Source organism: Temnothorax longispinosus, chromosome 11, assembly GCF_030848805.1.
Source record: "Temnothorax longispinosus isolate EJ_2023e chromosome 11, Tlon_JGU_v1, whole genome shotgun sequence".
Taxonomy (NCBI): Eukaryota; Metazoa; Arthropoda; class Insecta; order Hymenoptera; family Formicidae; genus Temnothorax; species Temnothorax longispinosus.
The window spans coordinates 13,621,644-13,641,443 of NC_092368.1; the positions used below are offsets into that span (position 1 = coordinate 13,621,644).

The window sequence follows — 19,800 nt, forward strand, 5'->3', positions numbered from 1 at the left end:
CAAAATGTTATCCAAACTGTATCCAAACGTAAATATCAATATATTATAGTGCGCTGCAATGTAAAAAAGTAAAATCCTTCACAGAAAACATTTATTTTATTTCAAAAAAGTGCAAAAAGCACGAAGTTTTTGTCTTAATCTAAATACAAGAATTCCACTCGAATGCGCAACTTATTGATACACATTTTTTCTTTTATAATCATGTCGGTGATTAAACATAAAATATTTTTACTCGTTATCGTCATCCGAAGATTCGCAATAGATTATTCCCATCAAATTCGTGACAACGTGCCCCGAGGGCATTTTTTTACTTCAAACAGCCTCATGGCCGACACGTTTGAGATATTCATAAGGTTAGGTATTGCACGCGGTAGGTAAAAGTACATACTTTAAGATAATATAAAGGTCTATTCTGAAAAAACATAAGCTTCATGTCCAGTACGTTGAATATTAGACAATAAAATTTTACTTACGGTCGCAAAAAACTTTCAAGTTGATTTTACGTCAACACGGCTAGAGCAATCTCAACACTGTAAACACACCAAAGATGGGCATACACTAACACGTTTTGGGAATGACGGGTGCTGCCCTGTGGTTATTAGTTTTTTAAATAAAGCCTATGTGACAACGTGCCCCGTGTGACAACGTGCCCCGGTCTACCCTACTATGTTGAAATTGAAATTTTAACAATATAAGCATTTTATTGTCTTTTCTAAGCCTTGAACAACATTGAAAATAATTTTCATAACTAAATATCAAAAAATCAATGAGTAAAGAGACATTTTTCATGCTGGGATCTTTTAGACCCCATGTGTCATTTACGAGATTCTTGAGAGGTGTGGCATTTAAGGGTTAAACAAAAGACTAAATTTCAAAAAATACCAATATAAGTACCAATACCAATTTTTTTATTAAAAAATTTCTTTTTACAACTAAATTTTTAATGAGAAAAAGTCAAATTTGTATCACATGATTTATATTACATGAAATGTTACTGATCCTACGTTATCGATACAAAGGACATTATACATCATAATTTGAATATAAATTCGAAATGCTGGATATAGCGCGAGTTTATCGGACAGCAGCGACTAGCCCGGTCTGAGTTGGGCAAGAAAAATTGCGGCTGTCCTGTAGGTAGCATGTAATTAACTCGAACAAGTCCTTTCTTTTTTTTCTCTCTCTCTCTCTCTCTCTTCAGACTCTCCTTTTTTCTTTACGCGTAGCAAGAATTGTCAGAGCAGCAGCGGCGCTGGCAGCCGGCTGACACGGACAAAGACCGCAACGCCGCGGCGCCGCTTTGTTTCGCACAAAAGCCCGCGACGCGTCCGGGAGCGAGGAAAAATAATGGGAAAATGTAATAAATCGCGTGATTAATTAACCCACATTTGCCTCCGCGCGAGACAAACCCGCCAAAGGATACCCGTTCCCATTCGGATGCGCCGGTTGCTCCGAACGCCATTATTTTATTTACAATAAACTCAAAAATGTCAACATAGTTTTATTAATAATTAGCAATTTGCACATTAATAAAATTATTGGTTGTATAGTAATATGTTTAATATATTGGGCATACTTTTACATATTTTATAGATTGATCATGTCAATAATTCAAAAATCGATATTGTTGAGTTTAATTACCTAAGAGACTCTTTTTGGTTGCATTTGGTATTTTTCATACAATATAGAGAGATTTCTTTTTCAGCATATTTTGCAAGAGTTGAAAGGAAAACAATATCCAACGTGTGAAAAAAAAGTAAAATCTATCGCGTTTCATAATTCGTAATATACTACAAACAAAAATTTGTATTTTTGTGCGTATATTTATAAAATAATATTATATTTTCCGTGCGTGTCCCAAATCCCGATTTATTTCTACGATCGCGCGAAAAAATTGAGCGGATAAATCGATATAAATATAGATATAACTTTTATAATACATCCCGGTGCATCTTAAATCCCATATAACTATTTCGCTCCACCACGCGGCAATAAATAATCGGTTGCCGATGAAACGCGATTCCGATCGTCCGCGTTGCTATTTTGCCGTGACGAAGTATTACGACAATCTCGTAATTACATCGGGCCGTTCGAACAGATGATATAATATAGCGGGAGCGTTATTACGGAAAACGCGCGCTCGCCTCGTTCCGTGCGGATTGATTAATAATACACGGGAACGCCGGCGTTGTAATTAAATTTGTCAGGCGTGAAATCTATATCGCGCGTTATTCCGATTTTACGCGCGTCGCATAGATCACGCAGAACAACGATCCTTACACAAGCTGGTCCAGCAACAACGCAACGTCCACCGCGCATTCGGTACCAATAACATGCATAATTCTCAGGTGTATGGATGAAATATTCATATTCTCGCAACTCTCTACACATTCGCGCATGAAGGATCTGTTACAGAGGATCTTTTGTATACGTATACGGACTTGAATGAATTGCAGAATTACTTTCCATTTGAAAATGACAAATAATATCACTTAGCACATTATTATTATATAGAATTGTGGATTAGTCGAGATAAGTTTGTATTTCTATTTCGGTGTAGAAAAAAATTGGAAAATATGAATTTTGCTTTTCCTACTCGGATTAATATTCTAAATGGACGTTATTACTACGAAAAAATAAATAAAAAATGGATTTTTACATACATACTCTTTTTCGTTTTCTTGGTACAAAATGTTTTGCGAAATGCTTGGCAATGCGCAAGGTGACTCTATAGTCTTCTATCGAAATACGGATCAATACTTATATAGCCATCGCGACTTCGAATTGAAGGGTCCTGCGGTTCTTTGATAAGTCCGCCTGTCTTATTTCCATTCGACTTCAAAAGTTCAACTTTTCGTCGTTCACACACTCTATCAAGTTTCTCCTCTCTTTTCCTGTCGTTTCGCCGAGAAAGTCCCGACTCTATTCCGCGCCGGCAAAATAATAAAAGAAATTCGTTTAAAATTCACGAGGCACGCTTTTCGATCAAAGGTTCCATTTGATCCGAACGTTTAAACTTTAAACGTTGCAGAAACTAGAGAGTCCTAAGATCTCAAAGTCAGGCTCTAAGAATTTGAGATTTCAAAATCCCAGAATCAAAAAGAAGTCGACAAATTAGAATATGAAGGTCTATATATTTAACATTTAAGTCGACACCGTTTTAGAGGGAGACTTTTCTCTCATTGAGAAATATTAGAAAATTCATGTTTTGCGTAACATTAATACATATACACGAATCCTTTTTCGTCTTTTTCTTTTGAAGAGTCGCTGAATTAGGAATGATTAACTTATAAGGTACATATTCTAACAAGAATGCTTTTGATAACATTGAGGCGAAGCATTGAGACGCGATAAGCACAGAGTTAATTCGGCCGGGTGCTATCACAGCCAAAATCCGAACTCAAACTGCTCCGGATGCGGCGGTCCGTGAATGTTTGACCGCACAATATTTGATACTACGTCCGTAGATATTCCACTTCCAGGATCTAATCGTGGCTCGACCCAGATAATGGCTGACAGGAGCAGAGATGCAGAACTGTTCGCGGATTTTGAACGAAACCCGATCTACAACGCTGCAAATCCAAGTGTGTTTGTTTTAACTGAAGCTCTTCTTACACATTTCTTGCCGTTTTGAAGCACGTTATTTAACACGGTTGAATGATGTGTTAACTTTGAATTTAATGCGATTAAACGTATTCATTTTACACGCAACAAAACATGTAAAACTTGGATTTACAGTGAAAGTGCATACATCCAGTTGAATATGAGTGTATTAAATATACACGCAGATTCTTCGATAATAAACCCACTGCAAATCAAAGTGTGTTATTTTAGTTGAATCTGTTCTTAAACATTTCTTACTGTTTTAAATCATTTAACACGATTGAACGTATTAATTTAATGTGATTAAACGTATTAAATGACATAATTTAACACATGTCAGGTTGTTTTTATATTTTATTTAATTTTTAATAAGTTCTTTGGAATAAAACATGTACAAACAAATTAAAATTGAAAATAATAAACTTAAAATACGCAAAACTTTATAATGGTATTTTATATATATATATATATATATATATATATATATATATATATATATACCATTATAAAGTTTTGCGTATATATATATATATATATATATATATAGGAATAGGTTCTTTTTTCTATTTTTGTTGGTTACCTCATTGTTTTATAAAAATTCTAAAAGAATTTGAAAGATTCTAATTTGTTCTAGTATCTGTTGGATAGTAATGTGACGTTTTAAAATTTAAAATACATATTAAAATATAAAACTTCAAAAATACAGTAGGTCAGGGAAATTGAAATCGTAAATGGCAGCTTTATAACGCTTAAATATTCCATTTCTTTGTATGCACCTAAGTATCGATTACAATTCATCATTATTTTAAAGTCATGAAATAATTTCGTGTCTAAAGCATGATGTATTCTGTGTCATCGGCGTGACAAATTGGAAAAAATGCTCAGAAATTACTCGTCAATCCCATTTGAAATTGTATTCACCGACATAGGTGCAAACAAGTGGTAGATTAATATCACGTGACAGTTTAATTGGGGCAGCGTGGATTAAACTGGAAAGCGTGGAAGGGTCAGTTGGACATTTTTCATGGCCAAGCCAAATAAATAGGACCATCCGAGCCGGCGCGCGGCGGGTCCTGACGAGCAGATAAATTCCTGTCACGTCGGCATCCTGTTTTCATCTCCGAGAGCCTTCTGTTCGTCGATTTATCCCAAAAATTGCAATAAAGTTAGTTCTGATAGCAAAGTGATTTTGCCTCTACCACCGGAAAAAAGAGGTGCGCGAGAATCGGTGATCGACTCGCTTTCAATTGTGTATACCCGCATTTGAGTCTCCTACGATTTGTACCATCGATTCGATCAGCTGGCGCAAGAAAGCGAACAATTGACCAGAGAGTCGAGGATCAAGCGGCGGCAGTCGAGAAGCAGCCCTGCCGGCGAGGATGCCTCGTCCTTCACCGCGAAGTAATCTCGTCCCTGACGAGAGGAATGAGGCGCGAAAAGAAGCGGAGGGGGCTCCGAGGGAAAATTGAGGAAGGATAATATCCACCACATCCATTCCGGGTCGCAGTTTCACGAGAAGGTGTACGAGGCATCTTCGTGGAAGCCGGTTAAACTCTTCCTTATTGTTCCGCGAATTGGATTCGGTGGGGGCTCATGCAGGAGGCTTCCTGGAAAATGTTGCGGCCGTATCGCCATTGGCTGGATATTCTCGATCGTCGCTTAGGGACTCTCTTGAGCGCAGGAAGGTGCTTACCTTACCTCTTCCTGCGAACTTTCGCCGGTGGCTATGTGCGCTAACAAACTTACGTGAATCCTTTGGTATTTACATTAAATCGTCCGCCCAGCGCGCGCATTCGAAGGAAATTTGCGCCTTTAAGTCCTTAAATGGGATTTTCAAGCTCTTCAACTTTGCTAAATCTCTGAATGTTTGGATCACGCGTTTCTATCACCTCGCTCTTGTTACTTAAATCTGACGAGAAACTTAAACTGCTAAATCCTCGAATTAAATCCTTATTACGTATTGTATATCGTCGCATTATTTAATTGTCGCATGTCGACTGATTTAATTCTCTCCAATTCCTCAAAATCTAAAATTGCGTACCCAAAATAATTTTCAACTCATTTTTTTTGCTTAAAATTTAATTTCAAATTTTAAGCAAAATTGAATGCCAAATAAACTTTCGACCAGTTTTATCGCATTCATTCACTCCTTTCGACTTCTGTAAATACCTCAATTTCTTATAATCCTTTCTTTTTTACTTAATATCTTTTATCTGCGTGTTCTAATCTCTTAATCTACGATCCATTATTATTTCTTGCAAAAATGTCGATTTATAACTCTATAACGTTAGCCTCTATCTAGTTCCATCTCGAAGGGTCACTCGGATCCCCTAGGTGGTCTTCCGACGTTCCTTCCGCTTCCGGGAGAAACGACCATGGCGCAACAAACAACCCCACAGGTTATTTGTCTTCGTTCAGTATACCGAGGAAAGCGGGCCAGAAGAAGGGCAGACGGGTGAGAGGGGGGGCTGAAACATGGAAGGGATGAGAGGGTTATGAAGAGAATTCGCGAACGTAGCCGCAGCTGCGTCACACTTTCGAAAAAGCTCCTACCGGGGATTTCGTTTAGTCTCGCGAAGAGAGACGTGGAATTTCACCCCCCGTCCCAAGAGAATTTTTCATTTAGCCCGCATTATTTATACGCACGCTTTGGCTACCGCCCAGAATTCTCCGCGAATGTTTCATGCGGAAATTAACGTGCCGCGTCTGCATCTTTCTGAAAATGAAACTGCTTGTCCTGAGGATTTTGCTGAATGTTGCATTACGAAACCATTTCAGGTCCGAAAATAGATGTTATATATTTCCATGAAATTTATTCCCGACCTACTTGAATGCAACAATTTTTGTTTGTCATTTAAAAATATCTAGATTAAAAAATTTTAATTTAAAACAATAACTATTTTACACACAACTACTATAAAATTACAAAATTTACAAAATTTTATTAATAAAATTTTAATTGATATCTTTAATTGCATTTTAAACAATTTTTTTGTTATTCAATTTTTAATTAAGTAAATTTGCACGTGTATTGTAAAAAGATTAGCTTTTAATTTCTTAATTTTTGCAATTGTCCTAAGTAAATATATCTCTCTCGTCCATTAATTCATTACTTTACACGATTATTTAACATTCATCAATAAGTGAAGTTTTAGAAGAATTTAAATCGTGGATTACTGCTTTAGAGGAGCATCCGAGACAGAGTCGGAATTTCAATAAATCGCCGGAAGGCTGCTAGAAGCGTACAGTGCATTTGTATACTATACTTACTCGCCGGAAGCATAGTGGCGATCTTTCGATCGTTCGATTGGAAGTGGAACCGATACTCGATGGCGCGGCCTCCTGGGTCCTCTTTGCTCCAGCGATCAGTCACGAAACGCCGTTTTCTGGCTAGTCAATTTTGCGACATTGTGACGAGAAATATGACGGAAATGGAGTTCTTCCGTTGCGTGTGGATCTGCCGGGACTATACAGTCCCTCTTCCCGTCAATCTCGTAAGAAAGCGTCACGTCGTGAATAGCTTTCCGATGCTCGTACGCGTCTGCCGTGTCTTCCTGTGTCTGTCATCCTGTCGCGGCGCATCCTCTTTCAGATGCTCCGCGATGCACCTTCGTTATTCCAACAACTGTGACTGCTGCTGGACACATCCAATAGACTCTGTTATTGAAACGAAATTACAAGGAACAGAAGTCATTTTAAATAAATATAAGAAAACAACATTAGTGGGATGGAGGAGGGCGCACATGTAATTAATAAGGAAAGAGCGATTTAATTACTTTGATAAACTATCAAATTTTTAATTTTTCTCTTTGCGCCTATATATATCTACCGCTCTGAAAATAAAGATTCTCACGATCTCATTAACTTAATCCGCAAAAATGTAACGAGACGAGAACGCCTCTTAAGAAATTAATCCAAACAAAAAAAAATTACATCCGATGATCCGCTTTAAGAATGAAAAACCCTGCTTACAAATTTAAAGTTGTTTTATCTTTAATTCTCTATATTCTTATATTTTTTTTATTCCATGTTGAGTTGTGGAATTTTTGAGCCATTTCGAAGCAAAGTTACCAAGTTATTAACTTAATATAGTTATAGTTTGTGCCATTTTCTCGCAAATGATAGGATTAAATCCCGAAGATCAAGCGCTTGAGAATCTTATCGTATACTTACTCGTTGGAATCGTTTTGTTCTTGGTCGAATTAACTGGCAAACGTGTCGTTAATTGCGACGCTACAATAGTGTATCTGTTATTCGTTACTTTGAATATAGTTACTCGGGATGCTGCGGACGATTCTCCGCAGGACAGTACACGGTCCAAGACCTCGACTTATGCCCGGTAGTCGCGTTTATGTTTGCCGTTGAAGTTGGCAACTGGTATCCGCCGACCAGAGACTATTTGAGTTTGCCAAGTAGTAATAATTGTTCGCAGAACTGTACAGACGATAATGGCATTCCACTATCGCTAAAATAGTCCGATGCGGGGCCCTATGGGAAGAATTGACCCTTTCAAGGATAGTCTCTCGGTGGTGATCAAATCTTTCAGCCTTGCCTCTTCTTTTGTCTCGACGTGACTTTCGCCCAAGAATCCACGTTATTAACGAATTTGCATTATACTGGCATCGCGGCGGTAAGGAGCAATGGCATGATAAGATTAAAGCTTTAAGATTAAGATTAGCTCTTGTAATTGGCGGTGGGCATGGTATAATGCATTTTAAAATAAAAAAAATTTATTATTACAATAAATTGAATATAATATCCAAAAGCATTTTAACTTGTGTAAATTTATTTATATTTATAAATAATTTTAATGAAATATTACATGTGGTTTCGTAATATTGTATTAAATGTAAATATAATAATGTATGCTTGAAGATAATTATTATAAATTCTGAAATATTGCTTTTACAAATGTTTAAATAAACTTGTAATTATATTTACGTAAAATTATTAAATTATACAATTTTGCTTATATTTGGAGTTTTATTAAATCAATTTTAATTTCAATTAGCTTGAAAAATTTAAGGAAGATTCCTCAGATTTTTTCTCCCTCTATATTTTCTTCCTCCTCTTTTCTTGTCTAATTAAATGTTGGGTTTAGCATTTAATCTCAGTACCTTAAAATATACATGGAGAAAAAAGCAAGGGGGACAACGGAGAAAGCAAGAGCATAAAAATGAATTATAAAGACGAGGAAGAGAGAAAAGGCGGAGATATATGAAAAATAGAGAAGAGAAGTTTAAGAGAGTAAATGATGATAATTGATAATGTAAAGTTGCTTTAAGACAGAATGAATTAATTAAGGTAAATTAAAGTTTAATTTACAAATAATTTGAATAATTTGTAAATGAGTTGAATAAAGTAGAACACAATTGGATTTAAAGTTACAAAACACAAAAGCAAAAGAAGTGAGAAAGTATATTGTTTATAATGTAAAAATGCACAAATAAATTCTAGAAATTAACTTCTAATTATTGTTTCTTAAATTCTATTGTTTCTCAAATTTTTTAGAGCATATATTTTTAAGAAAAAAAAATCATTTATATAATTATTTTTATACAAATCGGTTTTTTTAATTACTATAAGTGTATTTGTTACGATGAAATAAAATGTTCTAAAATAAATTGGTTGACTACTCTGGTGTAAATATAAATATATATAAATGTACATTTTTACGATCTGTAAGTAATCGCTTTTACCATGTTGGCGAAATGAAATACTTTGAGAATATGGATGAATATAATTAATAACGTGTATCTTTTTAAGTGGATGTTTCTTTAATTGCTATATAAATTTTTATATTCTACCGTATTTTTATCAGCATCGTGGATGAGTTTACCGTGTTGTCTTAACATAGAGAAAGTGCGGATATTGTGAGATAGTGGAGCAACATAAAATATCACGATATTCAGCCTATTAAAGCTGCAGTTTAATTAACACTGCAAAATGCATCGAAGCATTCTTCTTCTTTTATCTTTTTCTTAAAATGTTACAAAAAAGTGTTATTAATAACCATGAGACTTTGTTATATGATATCTCTACTATTATATAAAGGGAAAAAGTTTGTACTGTTGTTCGGAGTAATCTTAGAAACTATTGGACCGATTTTGAAAGTATTGTATATGAAGTAGGGGTAGAATTTCCCGGGGAGTGCTATAGAGTGTATAGTTTTTCATTACCGATTTTCTGGAAACCGGTTTTTTTAATTTCTTCAATTTTTCGGGAAATAATTGACGGAATTTCAAAGAATTATATATGAAACAGGGGTAGAATTTTTCGGGGATTGATATGAAATGTATAATTTTTCGTTATCGATCTTTTTTGGAACCGGTATCCAAAATTTTTCCCATTTTTCGGGAAATAATTGACCGAATCTTAAAGAATTGTATATAAAACAAGGGTAGAATTTCCCGGGGAGTGCTATAAACTGTATAGTTTTTTGTTACCGATCTTTATTGGAACCGGTATCCAAAATTTTTCCAATTTTTCGGGAAATAATTGACTAAATCTTAAAGAATTGTATATAAAACAGGAGTAGAATTTCCTAATAAAAAAGTTACCGATTTCTGTCTAAAAAAAATCTACGTAATTGTTCCCGGAATAAAAAAAGACATTGCAATGGGACGAGTTTATAATGTACATCTTAATCAATTAGAATGTTTTTACCTTCGGATGTTACTGTATGATGTCTGTGGACCTACGTCATTTGAATCGAGGTTCTGTGTACATCGCAAGCGAGCAATCTCAAAATTCCCGAAAAAACGCGTGGGTATAAACCAAGGGATGATGTCGGTAAGTGAAATATTGGAAAAGCGGAAATGACTCAATAGTGTGAAACTCGAGTAAAAAAAGATCGGTTACGACATGTTTAATCCGAAAACATTTATGCGGTCTGATTTGAAATTAGAGGCATTTAGTTATGATTCAAATTACGAATATCAATTTTATCCGAGTGTAATAATTGGGAAAATGGATGCAATATGTGATCATTGTCAAGTAAAAAAGTTTAAAACTTAAGCACTTAGAATGTGTTATTCATGCAGAAAAGTTAAACTACCGTTTTTAAATCAACCACCCAACACACTTCTTATGTTTGTCCACAATAAGGATATTGAAACACAAATGAAGTCGTTTCAAGAAAAACAACTCCCGGGCGAAGCCCGGGTAACCAGCTAGTATATGTGTAAAGCACAATATAAAATGAAAAGAATATACTTTTATCATATTATTATCTAAAAAACTTAATATAATTATAAAAGATAAAGAAAGCATTATTTCAATACAAATAAAGATGTTTCAAAATATATAACTGGAAAATAAGCATTCCAATTGTAAGTGCAAAACGATAAACTATGATAAGAATAAAATGTTACATAATGTCTAAATAAAACACAACACTGTGATAATACAATCTTATTGTTTGTTTTTATTGCGTAATTAAAAACGAGCAAATTTAATACAATACAGACAAATATAATTTATATAAAAAGGATAAAAAAAATATATACATAATATCATTTATATGCATTCTTTGTAGTCTCACACTTCTATTGCAATCTTTCTTCCAGTTTTTCGGTTGTACTTGAAGTTTTACTTGAACTTTATTCCACGAAAAGTGCTACTTCTTTCCCTTAAATATAAGACACGTTTTCATTAATATTAATATATCTATAACAATTCTTTCATATTTATGTTAGCTATTTATGTTAGCACTAGCTTGATACACCCGTGCTTCGCTATGGTATGCGAAGGATTTTATAATTTACCCCCGATTCTAAATTTGCCCCTTTAGGGGTTGATTATGGCAAAATCCTGAACTATGTTTTTAAGCATTTGTATGGGTAATCTTTGTAAGCAAAAACTAAGTTGATATCTTATTGCGCCTAAGAGATATTGAGGAATCCGTGAAAACCCTTTTTCACTCCGTTAGAGTTCGAATTTTAAAAAATCTCTTTTTAGTGGGTGCTTACGTCATGGAAAGAATATACTCCCCGAATTTCATGTTTCTATAGGTTAGGTTTAGAGGTTTAGGCTGGTTGTTGATGAGTCATGCAGTCAGTCAGTCAGTCAAAACATTTGTTTTTATATAGGGTAACTGGAGGGAATATGCCAGTGTGGGGAATATGCCACTCGTTATGTTTAACGAAGCTACGGCTAGTAGCGTTGTTGTAAATACTGTGAAATTGTTAAAAATATTATATCTGACGTTTTGCTCTAGTTTTACTTTCTGTCAGTATTATAATTTTTATGGGGTAAGTACAGTATGACAAGTAGGGTAAACTCGGGTAAGATGGCTATAGTTTTTTAAAATGCAATAAACATACATTTATTTTCGTTATATTTTAACAGTGTTTGGTATATTCCTTCACTGAAGCTTAAAGTACGTAAAACTGTCGAAATTAAGAAGAAAACACTTAACATAAATTTTATATTATCAAAGTATTACAACGTATGCATTGGCCATCTTATCTGACTTTTAAGGAAAAGATGGCCATAGCAAAAAAGATAGCCATAGTATTTTTAAATAAATAGTGAAAAATAGAAATACAAATTATAGGTCAAATTACAATTTACATAGCTTAATTATGTGTGTAACGTTGATTACGGCAGCTTAACTATAATTTGTTTAATGTTATAGCAGCTTTTAGCGGACACATGAAAAACTTTGCAGGCAGTCGAAAGTAAAAATATGATATAATATTCACAATATTGTTATTTTGAATAGTGTACGCACATAAACTACTGTAAATATCGATTATCTTTGAGAATGACTACAAAAATGCACTGTTTAGCCATTATTGGAGAAATTACAGCCATGGGCCATCTTTTCCGTATGGCCATCATACCCGAGTTTACCCTATGACAACGTGCGTTTTAAAATTTTCTTAGTGTTTTATATAAGATATTCTTCAAGCATTACACTATTTTTAACTCGATCAGCTTGTCGTTCTATTAATATTTATAGTTAGGATGAAAGTATTCAGTACGTCGCCGATTCGTTTTACTGGCAATCGTATAATACAGGCTCATTTTAATATAAAACTGCATCTTGGGGGAATATGCCACTACTTAGATAGGGGTAAAATGCCAGTACTGTTTACAGCTTTCTACCCTAGTAGCAGGATGCTGCTAGTAGGTTAGGAAGCTGTAAACAGTATAAATAAATATTTTGCCGTATAAATATTTAAAAAATGTTGAAAAAATGATGAAAAAAATATTGAAAAATGTTGAATAAACACGTTTATTTCATGCGCTAAGAATATTATAGGCTACGTACTTAATATTTTGCAAAATTGCATTCCGAATAATTTAGACTACTTTTAGCACACAGAGTACTATTGAAATGCAAAGAAAGTAATAAAAATATTCTTTTACATGTTTTTAGACAGGAATGCCCTTCTAAAGTTAAATTACTATACATGTTTGTATATGTGGCATATTACCCACATGGGTGGGTAATATGCCACTTTGCAACACTTTTGTATTTCTTTTTTTTTAATAGTAAACAATCAATATATTTTATTAAAACCATATATAAATAACAGATAAAAGAAAGTAAAAGAAGACCAGTATGCAATAAGGTACTTCAAAGAGAAAGAGAAATAGGAAAAAAAATTATATTTTTCTTAAGTATGGCATATTCCCCCGAGTTACTCTATAATGTAATGTATATAGATTACTTACGAAACGAATAAATATATTAGGTGGAATCTGAAAAAAAAGTTTTTCCGTTTATATATTATAGAAAGAAACAGAATAAGCTTTAACTTCAAAATGACTAATGCTTACATTTTGGTTGACCATACTCGTTGCATTAGCTTCTGCTTCCGTTATGGGTGCGTACACGATCGCCATAAGAAAAATTATGGCAAAAGCAAACGATAGATATAACACTCACATTTTTCAATATTTATTAAAGCTATGTTGGCTCGCGTATGTTTGTAACTTGCTCGCGATGCGTAGCGTCGTTTATATAGTCCAAAAATGCGATTTAGATATGGTTTTCAAAATTCTTCTATCACATACTTAAATTTTTTTAATAGTAACATTCAATATATATATATACATAAATATTGTATAAAAAGTTATCAAAATGTTTTTATTTTATGCAAGACATGTGCAACGTTAAAAAAATGATAAAAGGATGCACGAAACTTGATACGTATTATAGAATATGACCTATTGTTAGATACGTAACACATTTATCTGTAAAACTAACACAAACTTTGCATAACTTCAATAACATTAAATCTTTGTTGTTTATCTATTAATTTGTTCAATCTTGTTCTCATTGTTCTGAAAATTAGTTCCAAATGGTAACCGTTGTCAAGTAAAATGTTAGTCAATTTATATAAATTTTTTTTGTGGTATTTAGAGTGAGATATAATAAAAATGATCTATCAATTAATAACTTATGATTATGTTTACGCACAGAAAAGTACATACTATCTGCAAGTAAATATTATTTGTTCTAAGTATTTAATAAATTTATATATCCGCAAATCTCTCTATCATAAAGTCATCACAAGCTTCACATTTTTACTCGAAACATATTCCGAAATCTTAGCAAGTCTATAGTACTTTAAACAAGAATATTTAATTAATACAAGAATTTGGTTTACTTACCATATAGAGTCTACGGAAGAGAACCATATATTTAAATATGTATATTCTATATAATATTCTTGGAAGGAGAATAAATTCTTGTTTCGAGCACAAAGTGTTGAACTTTTCTAAGACTTGTGCCAAGTGTATCTTAAATAAAATAAATAATTGCTTTTCTTGGCTAGAATGATATTTTTTTGTGTGAACCTTCTGACAAAGGGGATGGTGAGAAAAGAATATTTATATTTACGTCGAATATCATTATAATATAAAATGTTAGTACTTGCTAGGCACGAAAACCTATGTTAAATTAGATAAATTTTTTATTTATCAATATGCATGCGGTAGTAGTAAAGTTTTGAAGTTTCTACTAAAATATATAATATAAAACGTGTTTTATATTTATCGTTAATGTATAGGGAAAAGTGGGACGCGTTTGAATACTTAACTTTGAACATAGATTATTTTGTCATTTAATATGGTATAGCAATTTTCTCATATACAATTTATTATACTCACATCTGTATGGGATAGTAGGAGAGACTGGGGCTATCTGTTTACGGGGGCTATGTGTCCACAGTACTGCTAGGTATCTGAGGTTTTAAGAGACAGACGTCTCTACCATTGTATAAAATAGTTGAAAAATGCTCTACGTACGTTGTTTGTTTTTTTGCGATGCTTTTCACAGACGCTATATACGTTGAAAGAAAAGTGAAAACAATCATTCACATTTTTCGACGGTCGAAAAATTTGCTGTGCGACAATAGTCTAACTCAAATTAAGGTGAACAATTCATAATATTATCAATTAATATAGTTATCAGATGTGAGAAGCGTCAAATCTTAATTCCGCATAATCTAAAATTCGCAACATGTTAAAGACTAAACAACGTGGTCGGGGCTCTGTCTTATTTTTGATGGGACAATGTGTCCACACTTCAATGACGGGTTGTTCTTTTTTATAAATAGATAATAGTGCGTATAACTACAAAAGAAAGACTTTTCTTAAGACGGATAAGGTAGACATATCTAATAAAATTATATTTAGAGCGATTAAAGGAATAAAAATCGAGCAAGAATCTTTTCGCAAAAACAGCGTTAGACTTTGAAATAAATGTTCGGGCTCACACTCGCTACTGTAAAAAAATGACCTACGAGCAGCTTGATCCGGTGATTCAAAAATCGTCACCAAATTTTTATCTTAAAAATAAACGTTAAGTTAAATATATATGAGTTTAAATTATTGAGTATTATTTTCAATTTTTCAAACGCTGCTGAGGATAAAATAAAGGCTCAAAATACAAAAAAAAAAGATTAAAGAATTGAGGGGACAAAAGAAACTCATCACATTGATTTTGCAACGTACTCAAGATCAGTTTGATGCCACCGTATATAAAGAAAAGTCAGCTCCACGCAGGAATTCTGTCAAAAAATCTACGCAAAGTGTCTACTACTGCTTTGACTCCAACAACTTATAGGCAGTTTTTTCAATATTATAAATATATTAATAATAAATAATATTATAAATAAGTATAAAAATTAATATAAATAATGTGTTTTTTATTATGTGGACAGATAGCTCCGCATAATATATGGAGCCATCTGTCAACGCTTGACTCTTGCCTACTTAAAAAATTCATCTCTTTTAAATGGTAAATGATTAACGATTCTAATTACGTTTTCTTTTTAATAACAAGGTTGAAAGGTTACACCATTAAAATGTTTAGCCAAATATCTTTATTATCTTTATTAGTTTTTTAGCAAACTTGAAAAAAGCGTAAAGTGTAAACAGATAGCCCCGGTCTCCTATATATAGAAAATACAATAACGTTACATACTTTTTCTAGATTTTTTTGTCTTTTAAAGTAGCATTTATCCGAACCTGCTCTATAACGGGGCACAGTCGGATGTTACTAACAATAAGTAAAGCACAAGAATATTGCAAAACAACTCTTTTAATCATATCTCTCATCTATTAAACGATGCTTTTGCGAAACTGGTATTTCCCGGTTTTTCAATGACCCGGCTTCTTCAATGACAAATGTTAATGCTTGCGCAAAAAGCACTTGCCAGCCTGTTTTTTGACATGACAAGGAGGAGACACTAATTTATTCAATTCGACATCAAATTTATAAAAAAGTTTTTATGTAGCTTTCAAAGATAGCCCAAAATACATTTTAGACGATGAAAAAATATGCCTCATGCAGTTTATTTATCCGAATGTACCCCACATACACATTATTTCCTTAAAATAATAAAAAAAGTAATTCCTTGAATGTTAGGTACTGTCAAATTACTAATTATAGATTATGTAATAGCATTTGATAATCTGTAATTGCCAAGAAGCTCCGTTAAAAACCAGAAGACTTATATCACTTACATCAGAAACAATTCAGAATTTCGAAAAATTATTTTTTTTGCATAAAAATTTTGTTTCTTGCACAAAAACGCTAAAATTTTATAATACAATTTACACTAACAATCTGGCATAATCTTCGTTGCGGATATTTTAAAATGTTCGAATGTGCCACGTGTCCGAACGTGCCCCGTGTCAAAACGTACCCCACTCTCTCCTACTATTTTGTAGGCTTTTTTGTGTGGCTAGTTAAGATAAAATTTCTACAATGTGAAACTATAGTTTTTAATTTCTTCTTTGTTTTACCTAGCTTCAAAGTCTACTATATAAATGTTCAAAGCATGGAAATAATGCAAATAAACAGATTAATTTTATTGATGAACACGATTTGGCACGTAATAAATCATTATCAAGATCAAGCGTTTATCTAACCTGGAAGAACATTTTGAATTAAATGTTCATAATTTTATCACAAATTTATCTTCCAAAAATGACAATAAAGTGTTCTGTATGGCTGCAAAGTTTGTGTTAGTTTTAAAGATAAATGTGTATTATGTATCTAACAGTCATATTCTACATATCGACAGGTTCGTGCAAGGATATTTTATCACTCTTTTAACATTGCACATATCTCGCATAAAACAAAAACTTTTGATGACTTTGTAGGTACATATAATATTTATGTATGTACGTGTTGAACGTATAAATTACTATAAAAAAATTAAGTATTTGATAGAAGAACTTCGAAGTAACCATATCTAAGTCGCATTTTTGGGTTATATAAGCGCTATGCGTCGCAAGAAAATTACAAACGTACAAGCCAATACAGCTTGAACTTTAATAAATATTAAAATATGAGAGGGTTATATCTGTCATTTGCTTTTGCCATAACTTTTCTTATGGCGATTATATACGCATCTGTAGCGGAAGCAGAAGCTCTTCCTGCGGCAGACGTAAGTATTAATCGTATAATTCTGTAGTTAAAGCTTATCCTACACCATAATTTTTTATTTTTTAGTACATAAACCGAATAACTTTTTTTTTTCAGAGTCAACCACCTTTAATACCTCGCATAGTAAGTAACGCTAATATAATTATGGAAGAATTGTTATCGATGTATTAATATTAATGAAAACATGTCTTACATTTAAGGGAAAGAAGTAGTACCATTTTTCGTGGAATAAACTTCAAGTAAAACTGGCAATCGAGAAACTGGAAAAAAGACTGCGATAAGAGTGTGGAACTACAAAGGATGCATGTAAACGATATATATTTTTAAGCAAAAATGAAAATTATATTTGTATGACTCTATTGCATTCGCTCGTTTCATAATTATGCGATTAAAAAATAAACAATAAGGTTGCAGCACCAGTATTTCTATTATGTTTTATTTAGAAATTATAGAGTTCGGTTAAGGTGAAATACTCTTATGAATAGAACCACCGCGATATCTAGAATATTAAGTGTTACAATTTAGCGGAATTACAGCAGTGGAATTACTAGCTGCATGCCGTCCCCGTAACGTAACATACAAAAAGTGATAGCGTGTGGCACAACGTGTCGTTAAATAACAAATTTAAATTGAAAATTTGGCGCGTACCGCATACAGCGTAAGGTTAATATATAAACTTTTATTTTGCTGTTAATTTACTTAACAGATTCTTAATCGCTTTTTGTTGTGTGTAAAACTAAGATAAAACTTTAGTGTAGTATACTTAGCAATAAGTGGTGTACATTTCTATATTTTATACGATAAAAAGTTAAAAATAATGATGTCGGACAAGTCGAGATAGTGGAAGCAAAATTCTACAGTTTAACAAGACGATACTTGAGATCCATGAGTTATCAACTCGCTATCCAAAATAAGCTAAAAAATCCATTTCATGATGGAGAAGACTGGTAAAGACTGTAATAAATTACAATGAAATAAATATACAATATAATAATTATTATAGACTATTTTATTATTAACACCTTAAACACTTATTATTAACGCCTTGAAACATGATAAAAATTATTATCTTGCAAGATTAATAAGGTGATTTACCTTTTCCGACACCGCGGTTCAAATTACCCGACAAAAATCTACCTTCGAAAATTTTGCTGTAACATTCACTTATGATGTTATTCATTTAGGAAATCGCAACATAATCGCGGTTTAAAAGAACTAGCACACAGCCCACGTTACGTGCGCGCGCGCGCCTTCCACGTCATTTAAATATGTCATTCGCTAATTATTATTTCAATTATATTATTAGTTTCGTCTTTCTCTTGTATCATCCTAATCATATATTATGGTCGTCTACTTATTCGTCACGGCTCCGTACATATAAAAATTATCAAAGCATAGATTGAAAAATATTTATTATTGATAATGTATCTCACAATTAGTTTTATGCAACACCAACTTTCGATAAATAAACTTTTCAATTTTTACTATTTAAATATGACTTTTCTTATTATGGATTCTAGTTATGTGCATATTTTACGTTTTATATATTGTTTATCTATAATTGGTATATCAAAAGACACGGTAGTGTCTCGCGCCAAGTATACTTACACGCGAAGCGAGACCGTACCGTGACTCTTTTACGCGAACGCACGAGTTGCAAGTACCCGAGATTTTGAGATCTCAATAACGAATGAACGGATCAAGTTCTAAGTAGACTTGATCGATAGCTTCGGTTTGAATTATGTTTCCCTTACAATAATCAACTTACCTTTGTGCATCTAAATATAAGAAGTAATCGCAAGATAAATATTTTACAAGATATTTCATATTTTATATTGTAATTTATCAGAATAAAATATGTAGTATAACTTGATATTAAATTTTTTATGACCTTTCCTTAAATATGTGCGCGCAATTGCGCTTTGATTTTGAATCGCAAACTAATTCATCGATTCTATTTGAAAATTAATTAGCTAATTATTAACAAAGAGCGATAATGAGTCATTCAATTCTACACAATATCCTCAGCTGATTTGACAATTTATTAATGACCTGATTTAGTAATCCAGTTGATTGCTATATGATTATCATAATCTGATGTTATATAACCACGCGTTATGTAAATTTCTCCTGGTCTTTGTAAATAATAACATAGCCAGATGTAGTAAAATATGATTATCGTTTATGGAATCATATGTGCATGTGCATATTTTTCTCCAATGAATATATCGTTGTTAATAACTTTAATCTTATTATATTGTGCAAAGTAAACATTTTTGTACAAT

The 19,800-nt window shown here is 32.9% G+C and overlaps 1 protein-coding gene and 2 long non-coding RNA genes across 5 annotated transcripts in view; 2 read left to right on the top strand and 1 right to left on the bottom strand.

The window, feature by feature from the left end:
* Nlg-4 (neuroligin 4) overlaps positions 1-19,800 on the top strand; it is a 232,164-nt gene that overhangs the window by 40,898 nt on the left and 171,466 nt on the right. The gene's annotated exons all lie outside the window — the stretch shown is intronic.
* Positions 11,010-13,573, bottom strand: LOC139822199 (uncharacterized). The gene is made up of 3 exons (XR_011734474.1): positions 13,393-13,573; positions 13,288-13,314; positions 11,010-11,233 (listed from the first exon to the last, which is right to left on the bottom strand). It is a non-coding gene; the product is annotated as an uncharacterized lncRNA (long non-coding RNA).
* On the top strand, positions 17,359-17,937 carry LOC139821945 (uncharacterized). The gene is made up of 3 exons (XR_011734395.1): positions 17,359-17,516; positions 17,612-17,638; positions 17,716-17,937. It is a non-coding gene; the product is annotated as an uncharacterized lncRNA (long non-coding RNA).